The sequence below is a fragment of the Kogia breviceps genome, unplaced genomic scaffold (genome assembly GCF_026419965.1).
Source record: "Kogia breviceps isolate mKogBre1 unplaced genomic scaffold, mKogBre1 haplotype 1 scaffold_57, whole genome shotgun sequence".
NCBI lineage: Eukaryota > Metazoa > Chordata > Mammalia > Artiodactyla > Physeteridae > Kogia > Kogia breviceps.
Window position 1 is genome coordinate 269,469 of NW_026712012.1, and position 12,885 is coordinate 282,353.

Sequence of the window (12,885 nt, forward strand, 5' to 3'; positions counted from 1 at the left end):
GTACCGGAGTGGAGGTTCTTGTCAAGACAGCAGCCCTCAACTTTGGGGTCCCTGTGTCTGGTTGATTTTTTCATTTTCCCAAGGTCAACGCCCATGTGTGGAAGTGCCCTATGCTCTGTGGTTCTGTGTTTTCCATGGTTTGGGAAAGAGGATACACTTGTGAAGATTGGCTGTTGGCCATTGACATCCCGCCCATCAGCTTAACAAGGCTCCCTTGACTCCGTGGGCTGTCCTGCCTTTCTGGTTTTTAGACTTTTTTCGCCTGGCCCTTTTGCCCCGGGGGGGGGGGGCGAGAGATTTCTTTGTAGTGCTGATTTGCTCTCCCAGGTTGCTTGGTTGGCCAAAAAGGGCGTATGCGTTTTTTCCTGAATATATTCAGGAAAAAACGCATACGCCCTTTTTGGCCAACCGCATCATTGTCCACGTTCTGGCGCTTTTCATGTGCTATCGGGGCCATTCCGATGTACCCGTTGACATCCGTTTCCTGCAGTTCTGCCTTGCGTTCAGCGCCTCTTCGTAGCCTGACCTCAATATATTTTGGGGCGATAGTTATCGTTTAGAACTCTGCAGGTTTGGGAAGTGCAGTGCCCCTGAGCTCCATTTCCCAAGTTGCTTTTTTGTGAGTGGGACGCAACACGGCTGGATGGCTTCACGCCCTATTGTCGATCCGGGGTGGCAGGCTGAACCTCTGGTGAATTCTTCTTCGTGATGGGAAATGAGAGTGACATGTGCCCGACCAAACACCTCCAGCGAGTCTCTCATTGGTTCCCCCTCTTGCAGTTCATCCTGCGGACAAATTGCAGACGGTACGAAAGAGGCATGGAAAGGCGCCGAGTCTCCAAGTGGGGAGATTGTTAGTAAGGGGGCCTGAATGGAGAACACGAGCACCAGGAGATGAAAACTGAGGTGAGTTTCAGAAAGCTTTCCCGATCCCACGGTGTAGCATCCGCTGGGTTTCCAATGAGTGCTTTCGCTGTCGGAAGATTGCGTTGAACCTGGAGAGTTGGGACCCATGGAATGGGGAGCACACAGGATTCCTTTCAAGGGTCTGCATTTGCTTTCCCAACCTCACCAATCGTCTCAGCCCCAAGAGTGTCCAGCCTTATGTCTTCTGCCGCTGGGGCTGTAGATGTGGTCAATCCTGGTTGCATGCCAGTCCCTGAACGCATTTTGGAAGAATTTCTCTCTGTTTTGCCCTGCTTGTTTCTTCTTTATGTTGGAAATGTATCCTCAGAATGGGTCTGAGCTGATTTTCCCTGCTGGTTTTAGGCCGCTTTACACACACTTGATGCACTTACACAGAGATATCAAGACTTAGCTTTTAAGATGCTTACTAGTCGGATAGATACTTGTGCGATGAACAGGGTCTGGTGAGTCCCGTTGATTGAGCAAGGAGTAGGTCGTGTCCATTCCATATTCGGTTTTCGGAAGGGTATCTGTGCTCATTTCAAACTCGAGTTTTATGCGTCACCCCACCTCACCTTTCCCCTGAAGCAGGCATAAGTGTGTTTTCTAAAAGCGTGACTCTGTTCTGTTTGGGGATTCAGTGCATGGGGAGCGATTTTTACATTCCCTCGATAAGTGATATCATAAGTTTCTTTTTTTGTGGGACTTATTTCACTGAGGATGATCGTACCTAAATCCACTCAGGATGCTGCTACCAGCCTCATGACGTGGATTTCATGGCTGAGTGACACTCCATTGGACCTACGTAGCACCACTTGTCCACTTGTCCACTTGTCTTTGTCCACTTGTCCACTTGGCTCTTTCCTGGGATATGAAACGTGTACCGGAGTGGAGGTTCTTGTCAAGACAGCAGCCCTCAACTTTGGGGTCCCTGTGTCTGGTTGATTTTTTCATTTTCCCAAGGTCAACGCCCATGTGTGGAAGTGCCCTATGCTCTGTGGTTCTGTGTTTTACATGGTTTGGGAAAGAGGATACACTTGTGAAGATTGGCTGTTGGCCATTGACATCCCGCCCATCAGCTTAACAAGGCTCCCTTGACTCCGTGGGCTGTCCTGCCTTTCTGGTTTTTAGACTTTTTTCGCCTGGCCCTTTTGCCCCGGGGGGAGGGAGCGAGAGATTTCTTTGTAGTGCTGATTTGCTCTCCCAGGTTGCTTGGTTGGCCAAAAAGGGCGTATGCGTTTTTTCCTGAATATATTCAGGAAAAAACGCATACGCCCTTTTTGGCCAACCGCATCATTGTCCACGTTCTGGCGCTTTTCATGTGGTATCGGGGCCATTCCGATGTACCCGTTGACATCCGTTTCCTGCAGTTCTGCCTTGCGTTCAACGCCTCTTCGTAGCCTGACGTCAATATATTTTGGGGCGATAGTTATCGTTTAGAACTCTGCAGGTTTGGGAAGTGCAGTGCCCCTGAGCTCCATTTCCCAAGTCGCTTTTTTGTGAGGGGGACGCAACACGGCTGGATGGCTTCACGCCCTATTGTCGATCCGGGGTGGCAGGCTGAACCTCTGGTGAATTCTTCTTCGTGATGGGAAATGAGAGTGACATGTGCCCGACCAAGCACCTCCAGCGAGTCTCTCATTGGTTCCCCCTCTTGCAGTTCATCCTGCGGACAAATTGCAGACGGTACGAAAGAGGCATGGAAAGGCGCCGAGTCTCCAAGTGGGGAGATTGTTAGTAAGGGGGCCTGAATGGAGAACACGAGCACCAGGAGATGAAAACTGAGGTGAGTTTCAGAAAGCTTTCCCGATCCCACGGTGTAGCATTCGCTTGGTTTCCAATGAGTGCTTTCGCTGCCGGAAGATTGCGTTGAAACTGGAGAGTTGGGACCCATGGAATGGGGAGCACGCAGGATTCCTTTCAAGGGTCTGCATTTGCTTTCCCAACCTCACCAATCGTCTCAGCCCCAAGAGTGTCCAGCCTTATGTCTTCTGCCGCTGGGGCTGTAGATGTGGTCAATCCTGGTTGCATGCCAGTCCCTGAACGCATTTTGGAAGAATTTCTCTCTGTTTTGCCCTGCTTGTTTCTTCTTTATGTTGGAAATGTATCCTCAGAATGGGTCTGAGCTGATTTTCCCTGCTGGTTTTAGGCCGCTTTACACACACTTGATGCACTTACACAGAGATATCAAGACTTAGCTTTTAAGATGCTTACTAGTCGGATAGATACTTGTGCGATGAAGAGGGTCTGGTGAGTCCAGTTGATTGAGCAAGGAGTAGGTCGTGTCCATTCCATATTCGGTTTTCGGAAGGGTATCTGTGCTCATTTCAAACTCGAGTTGTATGCGTCACCCCACCTCACCTTTCCCCTGAAGCAGGCATAAGTGTGTTTTCTAAAAGCGTGACTCTGTTCTGTTTGGGGATTCAGTGCATGGGGAGCGATTTTTACATTCCCTCGATAAGTGATATCATAAGTTTCTTTTTTTGTGGGACTTATTTCACTGAGGATGATCGTACCTAAATCCACTCAGGATGCTGCTACCAGCCTCATGACGTGGATTTCATGGCTGAGTGACACTCCATTGGACCTACGTAGCACCACTTGTCCACTTGTCCACTTGTCTTTGTCCACTTGTCCACTTGGCTCTTTCCTGGGATATGAAACGTGTACCGGAGTGGAGGTTCTTGTCAAGACAGCAGCCCTCAACTTTGGGGTCCCTGTGTCTGGTTGATTTTTTCATTTTCCCAAGGTCAACGCCCATGTGTGGAAGTGCCCTATGCTCTGTGGTTCTGTGTTTTACATGGTTTGGGAAAGAGGATACACTTGTGAAGATTGGCTGTTGGCCATTGACATCCCGCCCATCAGCTTAACAAGGCTCCCTTGACTCCGTGGGCTGTCCTGCCTTTCTGGTTTTTAGACTTTTTTCGCCTGGCCCTTTTGCCCCGGGGGGGGGGAGCGAGAGATTTCTTTGTAGTGCTGATTTGCTCTCCCAGGTTGCTTGGTTGGCCAAAAAGGACGTATGCGTTTTTTCCTGAATATATTCAGGAAAAAACGCATACGTCCTTTTTGGCCAACCGCATCATTGTCCACGTTCTGGCGCTTTTCATGTGCTATCGGGGCCATTCCGATGTACCCGTTGACATCCGTTTCCTGCAGTTCTGCCTTGCGTTCAGCGCCTCTTCGTAGCCTGACCTCAATATATTTTGGGGCGATAGTTATCGTTTAGAACTCTGCAGGTTTGGGAAGTGCAGTGCCCCTGAGCTCCATTTCCCAAGTCGCTTTTTTGTGAGTGGGACGCAACACGGCTGGATGGCTTCACGCCCTATTGTCGATCCGGGGTGGCAGGCTGAACCTCTGGTGAATTCTTCTTCGTGATGGGAAATGAGAGTGACATGTGCCCGACCAAACACCTCCAGCGAGTCTCTCATTGGTTCCCCCTCTTGCAGTTCATCCTGCGGACAAATTGCAGACGGTACGAAAGAGGCATGGAAAGGCGCCGAGTCTCCAAGTGGGGAGATTGTTAGTAAGGGGGCCTGAATGGAGAACACGAGCACCAGGAGATGAAAACTGAGGTGAGTTTCAGAAAGCTTTCCCGATCCCACGGTGTAGCATCCGCTGGGTTTCCAATGAGTGCTTTCGCTGTCGGAAGATTGCGTTGAACCTGGAGAGTTGGGACCCATGGAATGGGGAGCACGCAGGATTCCTTTCAAGGGTCTGCATTTGCTTTCCCAACCTCACCAATCGTCTCAGCCCCAAGAGTGTCCAGCCTTATGTCTTCTGCCGCTGGGGCTGTAGATGTGGTCAATCCTGGTTGCATGCCAGTCCCTGAACGCATTTTGGAAGAATTTCTCTCTGTTTTGCCCTGCTTGTTTCTTCTTTATGTTGGAAATGTATCCTCAGAATGGGTCTGAGCTGATTTTCCCTGCTGGTTTTAGGCCGCTTTACACACACTTGATGCACTTACACAGAGATATCAAGACTTAGCTTTTAAGATGCTTACTAGTCGGATAGATACTTGTGCGATGAAGAGGGTCTGGTGAGTCCAGTTGATTGAGCAAGGAGTAGGTCGTGTCCATTCCATATTCGGTTTTCGGAAGGGTATCTGTGCTCATTTCAAACTCGAGTTTTATGCGTCACCCCACCTCACCTTTCCCCTGAAGCAGGCATAAGTGTGTTTTCTAAAAGCGTGACTCTGTTCTGTTTGGGGATTCAGTGCATGGGGAGCGATTTTTACATTCCCTCGATAAGTGATATCATAAGTTTCTTTTTTTGTGGGACTTATTTCACTGAGGATGATCGTACCTAAATCCACTCAGGATGCTGCTACCAGCCTCATGACGTGGATTTCATGGCTGAGTGACACTCCATTGGACCTACGTAGCACCACTTGTCCACTTGTCCACTTGTCTTTGTCCACTTGTCCACTTGGCTCTTTCCTGGGATATGAAACGTGTACCGGAGTGGAGGTTCTTGTCAAGACAGCAGCCCTCAACTTTGGGGTCCCTGTGTCTGGTTGATTTTTTCATTTTCCCAAGGTCAACGCCCATGTGTGGAAGTGCCCTATGCTCTGTGGTTCTGTGTTTTACATGGTTTGGGAAAGAGGATACACTTGTGAAGATTGGCTGTTGGCCATTGACATCCCGCCCATCAGCTTAACAAGGCTCCCTTGACTCCGTGGGCTGTCCAGCCTTTCTGGTTTTTAGACTTTTTTCGCCTGGCCCTTTTGCCCCGGGGGGGGCGAGAGATTTCTTTGTAGTGCTGATTTGCTCTCCCAGGTTGCTTGGTTGGCCAAAAAGGGCGTATGCGTTTTTTCCTGAATATATTCAGGAAAAAACGCATACGCCCTTTTTGGCCAACCGCATCATTGTCCACGTTCTGGCGCTTTTCATGTGCTACCGGGGCCATTCCGATGTACCCGTTGACATCCGTTTCCTGCAGTTCTGCCTTGCGTTCAGCGCCTCTTCGTAGCCTGACCTCAATATATTTTGGGGCGATAGTTATCGTTTAGAACTCTGCAGGTTTGGGAAGTGCAGTGCCCCTGAGCTCCATTTCCCAAGTCGCTTTTTTGTGAGTGGGACGCAACACGGCTGGATGGCTTCACGCCCTATTGTCGATCCGGGGTGGCAGGCTGAACCTCTGGTGAATTCTTCTTCGTGATGGGAAATGAGAGTGACATGTGCCCCACCAAACACCTCCAGCGAGTCTCTCATTGGTTCCCCCTCTTGCAGTTCATCCTGCGGACAAATTGCAGACGGTACGAAAGAGGCATGGAAAGGCGCCGAGTCTCCAAGTGGGGAGATTGTTAGTAAGGGGGCCTGAATGGAGAACACGAGCACCAGGAGATGAAAACTGAGGTGAGTTTCAGAAAGCTTTCCCGATCCCACGGTGTAGCATCCGCTGGGTTTCCAATGAGTGCTTTCGCTGTCGGAAGATTGCGTTGAACCTGGAGAGTTGGGACCCATGGAATGGGGAGCACGCAGGATTCCTTTCAAGGGTCTGCATTTGCTTTCCCAACCTCACCAATCGTCTCAGCCCCAAGAGTGTCCAGCCTTATGTCTTCTGCCGCTGGGGCTGTAGATGTGGTCAATCCTGGTTGCATGCCAGTCCCTGAACGCATTTTGGAAGAATTTCTCTCTGTTTTGCCCTGCTTGTTTCTTCTTTATGTTGGAAATGTATCCTCAGAATGGGTCTGAGCTGATTTTCCCTGCTGGTTTTAGGCCGCTTTACACACACTTGATGCACTTACACAGAGATATCAAGACTTAGCTTTTAAGATGCTTACTAGTCGGATAGATACTTGTGCGATGAACAGGGTCTGGTGAGTCCAGTTGATTGAGCAAGGAGTAGGTCGTGTCCATTCCATATTCGGTTTTCGGAAGGGTATCTGTGCTCATTTCAAACTCGAGTTTTATGCGTCACCCCACCTCAGCTTTCCCCTGAAGCAGGCATAAGTGTGTTTTCTAAAAGCGTGACTCTGTTCTGTTTGGGGATTCAGTGCATGGGGAGCGATTTTTACATTCCCTCGATAAGTGATATCATAAGTTTCTTTCTTTCTGGGACTTATTTCACTGAGGATGATCGTACCTAAATCCACTCAGGATGCTGCTACCAGCCTCATGACCTGGATTTCATGGCTGAGTGACACTCCATTGGACCTACGTAGCACCACTTGTCCACTTGTCCACTTGTCTTTGTCCACTTGTCCACTTGGCTCTTTCCTGGGATATGAAACGTGTACCGGAGTGGAGGTTCTTGTCAAGACAGCAGCACTCAACTTTGGGGTCCCTGTGTCTGGTTGATTTTTTCATTTTCCCAAGGTCAACGCCCATGTGTGGAAGTGCCCTATGCTCTGTGGTTCTGTGTTTTCCATGGTTTGGGAAAGAGGATACACTTGTGAAGATTGGCTGTTGGCCATTGACATCCCGCCCATCAGCTTAACAAGGCTCCCTTGACTCCGTGGCCTGTCCTGCCTTTCTGGTTTTTAGACTTTTTTCGCCTGGCCCTTTTGCCCCGGGGGGGGGCGAGAGATTTCTTTGTAGTGCTGATTTGCTCTCCCAGGTTGCTTGGTTGGCCAAAAAGGGCGTATGCGTTTTTTCCTGAATATATTCAGGAAAAAACGCATACGCCCTTTTTGGCCAACCGCATCATTGTCCACGTTCTGGCGCTTTTCATGTGCTACCGGGGCCATTCCGATGTACCCGTTGACATCCGTTTCCTGCAGTTCTGCCTTGCGTTCAGCGCCTCTTCGTAGCCTGACCTCAATATATTTTGGGGCGATAGTTATCGTTTAGAACTCTGCAGGTTTGGGAAGTGCAGTGCCCCTGAGCTCCATTTCCCAAGTCGCTTTTTTGTGAGTGGGACGCAACACGGCTGGATGGCTTCACGCCCTATTGTCGATCCGGGGTGGCAGGCTGAACCTCTGGTGAATTCTTCTTCGTGATGGGAAATGAGAGTGACATGTGCCCCACCAAACACCTCCAGCGAGTCTCTCATTGGTTCCCCCTCTTGCAGTTCATCCTGCGGACAAATTGCAGACGGTACGAAAGAGGCATGGAAAGGCGCCGAGTCTCCAAGTGGGGAGATTGTTAGTAAGGGGGCCTGAATGGAGAACACGAGCACCAGGAGATGAAAACTGAGGTGAGTTTCAGAAAGCTTTCCCGATCCCACGGTGTAGCATCCGCTGGGTTTCCAATGAGTGCTTTCGCTGTCGGAAGATTGCGTTGAACCTGGAGAGTTGGGACCCATGGAATGGGGAGCACGCAGGATTCCTTTCAAGGGTCTGCATTTGCTTTCCCAACCTCACCAATCGTCTCAGCCCCAAGAGTGTCCAGCCTTATGTCTTCTGCCGCTGGGGCTGTAGATGTGGTCAATCCTGGTTGCATGCCAGTCCCTGAACGCATTTTGGAAGAATTTCTCTCTGTTTTGCCCTGCTTGTTTCTTCTTTATGTTGGAAATGTATCCTCAGAATGGGTCTGAGCTGATTTTCCCTGCTGGTTTTAGGCCGCTTTACACACACTTGATGCACTTACACAGAGATATCAAGACTTAGCTTTTAAGATGCTTACTAGTCGGATAGATACTTGTGCGATGAACAGGGTCTGGTGAGTCCAGTTGATTGAGCAAGGAGTAGGTCGTGTCCATTCCATATTCGGTTTTCGGAAGGGTATCTGTGCTCATTTCAAACTCGAGTTTTATGCGTCACCCCACCTCAGCTTTCCCCTGAAGCAGGCATAAGTGTGTTTTCTAAAAGCGTGACTCTGTTCTGTTTGGGGATTCAGTGCATGGGGAGCGATTTTTACATTCCCTCGATAAGTGATATCATAAGTTTCTTTCTTTCTGGGACTTATTTCACTGAGGATGATCGTACCTAAATCCACTCAGGATGCTGCTACCAGCCTCATGACCTGGATTTCATGGCTGAGTGACACTCCATTGGACCTACGTAGCACCACTTGTCCACTTGTCCACTTGTCTTTGTCCACTTGTCCACTTGGCTCTTTCCTGGGATATGAAACGTGTACCGGAGTGGAGGTTCTTGTCAAGACAGCAGCCCTCAACTTTGGGGTCCCTGTGTCTGGTTGATTTTTTCATTTTCCCAAGGTCAACGCCCATGTGTGGAAGTGCCCTATGCTCTGTGGTTCTGTGTTTTCCATGGTTTGGGAAAGAGGATACACTTGTGAAGATTGGCTGTTGGCCATTGACATCCCGCCCATCAGCTTAACAAGGCTCCCTTGACTCCGTGGCCTGTCCTGCCTTTCTGGTTTTTAGACTTTTTTCGCCTGGCCCTTTTGCCCCGGGGGGGGGGCGAGAGATTTCTTTGTAGTGCTGATTTGCTCTCCCAGGTTGCTTGGTTGGCCAAAAAGGGCGTATGCGTTTTTTCCTGAATATATTCAGGAAAAAACGCATACGCCCTTTTTGGCCAACCGCATCATTGTCCACGTTCTGGCGCTTTTCATGTGCTACCGGGGCCATTCCGATGTACCCGTTGACATCCGTTTCCTGCAGTTCTGCCTTGCGTTCAGCGCCTCTTCGTAGCCTGACCTCAATATATTTTGGGGCGATAGTTATCGTTTAGAACTCTGCAGGTTTGGGAAGTGCAGTGCCCCTGAGCTCCATTTCCCAAGTCGCTTTTTTGTGAGTGGGACGCAACACGGCTGGATGGCTTCACGCCCTATTGTCGATCCGGGGTGGCAGGCTGAACCGCTGGTGAATTCTTCTTCGTGATGGGAAATGAGAGTGACATGTGCCCGACCAAACACCTCCAGCGAGTCTCTCATTGGTTCCCCCTCTTGCAGTTCATCCTGCGGACAAATTGCAGACGGTACGAAAGAGGCATGGAAAGGCGCCGAGTCTCCAAGTGGGGAGATTGTTAGTAAGGGGGCCTGAATGGAGAACACGAGCACCAGGAGATGAAAACTGAGGTGAGTTTCAGAAAGCTTTCCCGATCCCACGGTGTAGCATCCGCTGGGTTTCCAATGAGTGCTTTCGCTGTCGGAAGATTGCGTTGAACCTGGAGAGTTGGGACCCATGGAATGGGGAGCACGCAGGATTCCTTTCAAGGGTCTGCATTTGCTTTCCCAACCTCACCAATCGTCTCAGCCCCAAGAGTGTCCAGCCTTATGTCTTCTGCCGCTGGGGCTGTAGATGTGGTCAATCCTGGTTGCATGCCAGTCCCTGAACGCATTTTGGAAGAATTTCTCTCTGTTTTGCCCTGCTTGTTTCTTCTTTATGTTGGAAATGTATCCTCAGAATGGGTCTGAGCTGATTTTCCCTGCTGGTTTTAGGCCGCTTTACACACACTTGATGCACTTACACAGAGATATCAAGACTTAGCTTTTAAGATGCTTACTAGTCGGATAGATACTTGTGCGATGAACAGGGTCTGGTGAGTCCAGTTGATTGAGCAAGGAGTAGGTCGTGTCCATTCCATATTCGGTTTTCGGAAGTGTATCTGTGTGCCGGGGACCAGCCCCAGCTGAACAGGTTTCACCCAAAGGGGAGACGGAGTCGGCGTGGACAGATCACAAGACACCTCAGAGGATGCAAGGATCTGACAAATTTAATATCATGATTCCAAAGCATTTATACTGTAAAATGATCTCATTTTCAATCTTAACAACTTCATTCCCATGCCAAAAGGTCCCTTACATAAACCAAAAAACAAAAGTAGTTTACATCAGCAGGTTAAACAAGTTAAGTAATTTTCTTGTTGTCTCCATTCTCTTTCGTCTCTTGTGTACATTCACATCTAGGTCAGGAACTCTGTCTGCGGTTTCCTCATTCTTCTCAGAAGATTAAGGTGTTTTTGTACCTGCACATTCTGCTCAATCAAGCCATAAACTTAAACATGTTAAAAACAATAATACAACATTTCATCCACAGATTTTCTAACCCTATCATTATAATCAAAACAATGTACATCATTATTTATACTTCTAGGAGGCCATGGGGGCAGACATTGTACCGTAAACTTATTGAATATACCCACTGTTGCACAAAACTTCCTCGTCACCATAGCCAGGTATTTCCCAAGATATTTACAACTCTCCTGGGGAGCTTCTGTTAAGCTTCTGACAGCTTTATTTTTGACATATCATTTCTTAATATAGGATTTTCTAAACAATAGCATCAGCACTTTCTATGTAACTCCTGTTTTTGACTCATTACTTCATTTCTACACCTACACACAGAAACATTAGCAAGCATTGTTCCGTCTTAAGATCTTTTCGCGCAAACAGGATGTTTAGGTCTAGAAAGCTAATTATTCTTTTCTACTTCAGCTAACATCATATATTGGCCAGTATTCTCAGTACCTTGTTCAAAACACATTGTGCGAAAATACAATTCTATTTTCTACGTAAGGCAATCAATTTTAACTTTCATAGTTACATATAATTCATTCGTAAAATATTTACAGTAAAGTCCTTCCGCTTCTCTCTTTTTCCTCCAATATACCGGAGAGGGGGCATGCCACATAATCCACCATTTGGGGGCATCCTGTACATAATACCCCACTATTTGCTTCCCTTCTATATCCCTTATTCCTTCTATGGGCCATAACTCATCTAATTCTTCCTTTAAACTTCTACTCCTTAATTGAAACACTCCTTTGTTGCCTGACCAAGGGACTTTTTTCCAAAGTAAATTATTTACAGTGGGTATAGCTACTGTTGTGGTTACAGGGGTTGCTGTGGTCTCGTACCGAGGGGGATTTGCTTTGTAATACTTCCATCTTCTTGGCCTAAACCCTCCAGAAACCCCCTCAGTTTTTAGCAAGAATTTTCCTAGAATCAGAAGAGATGCTTTCCGCCGCCCACCAAGAGAGGAGCTTTGCTTCCTCATGCCATAACTTCTTGCCGAGCTTTGCTCAGGCAATAGTTGGCAATGCTGGACGGCTTCCGACATCTGTGCTCATTTCAAACTCGAGTTTTATGCGTCACCCCACCTCACCTTTCCCCTGAAGCAGGCATAAGTGTGTTTTCTAAAAGCGTGACTCTGTTCTGTTTGGGGATTCAGTGCATGGGGAGCGATTTTTACATTCCCTCGATAAGTGATATCATAAGTTTCTTTTTTTGTGGGACTTATTTCACTGAGGATGATCGTACCTAAATCCACTCAGGATGCTGCTACCAGCCTCATGACGTGGATTTCATGGCTGAGTGACACTCCATTGGACCTACGTAGCACCACTTGTCCACTTGTCTTTGTCCCCTTGTCCACTCGTCTTTGTCCACTTGGCTCTTTCCTGGGATATGAAACGTGTACCGGAGTGGAGGTTCTTGTCAAGACAGCAGCCCTCAACTTTGGGGTCCCTGTGTCTGGTTGATTTTTTCATTTTCCCAAGGTCAACGCCCATGTGTGGAAGTGCCCTATGCTCTGTGGTTCTGTGTTTTCCATGGTTTGGGAAAGAGGATACACTTGTGAAGATTGGCTGTTGGCCATTGACATCCCGCCCATCAGCTTAACAAGGCTCCCTTGACTCCGTGGCCTGTCCTGCCTTTCTGGTTTTTAGACTTTTTTCGCCTGGCCCTTTTGCCCCGGGGGGGGCGAGAGATATCTTTGTAGTGCTGATTTGCTCTCCCAGGTTGCTTGGTTGGCCAAAAAGGGCGTATGCGTTTTTTCCTGAATATATTCAGGAAAAAACGCATACGCCCTTTTTGGCCAAGCGCATCATTGTCCACGTTCTGGCGCTTTTCATGTGCTATCGGGGCCATTCCGATGTACCCGTTGACATCCGTTTCCTGCAGTTCTGCCTTGCGTTCAGCGCCTCTTCGTAGCCTGACCTCAATATATTTTGGGGCGATAGTTATCGTTTAGAACTCTGCAGGTTTGGGAAGTGCAGTGCCCCTGAGCTCCATTTCCCAAGTCGCTTTTTTGTGAGTGGGACGCAACACGGCTGGATGGCTTCACGCCCTACTGTCGATCCGGGGTGGCAGGCTGAACCGCTGGTGAATTCTTCTTCGTGATGGGAAATGAGAG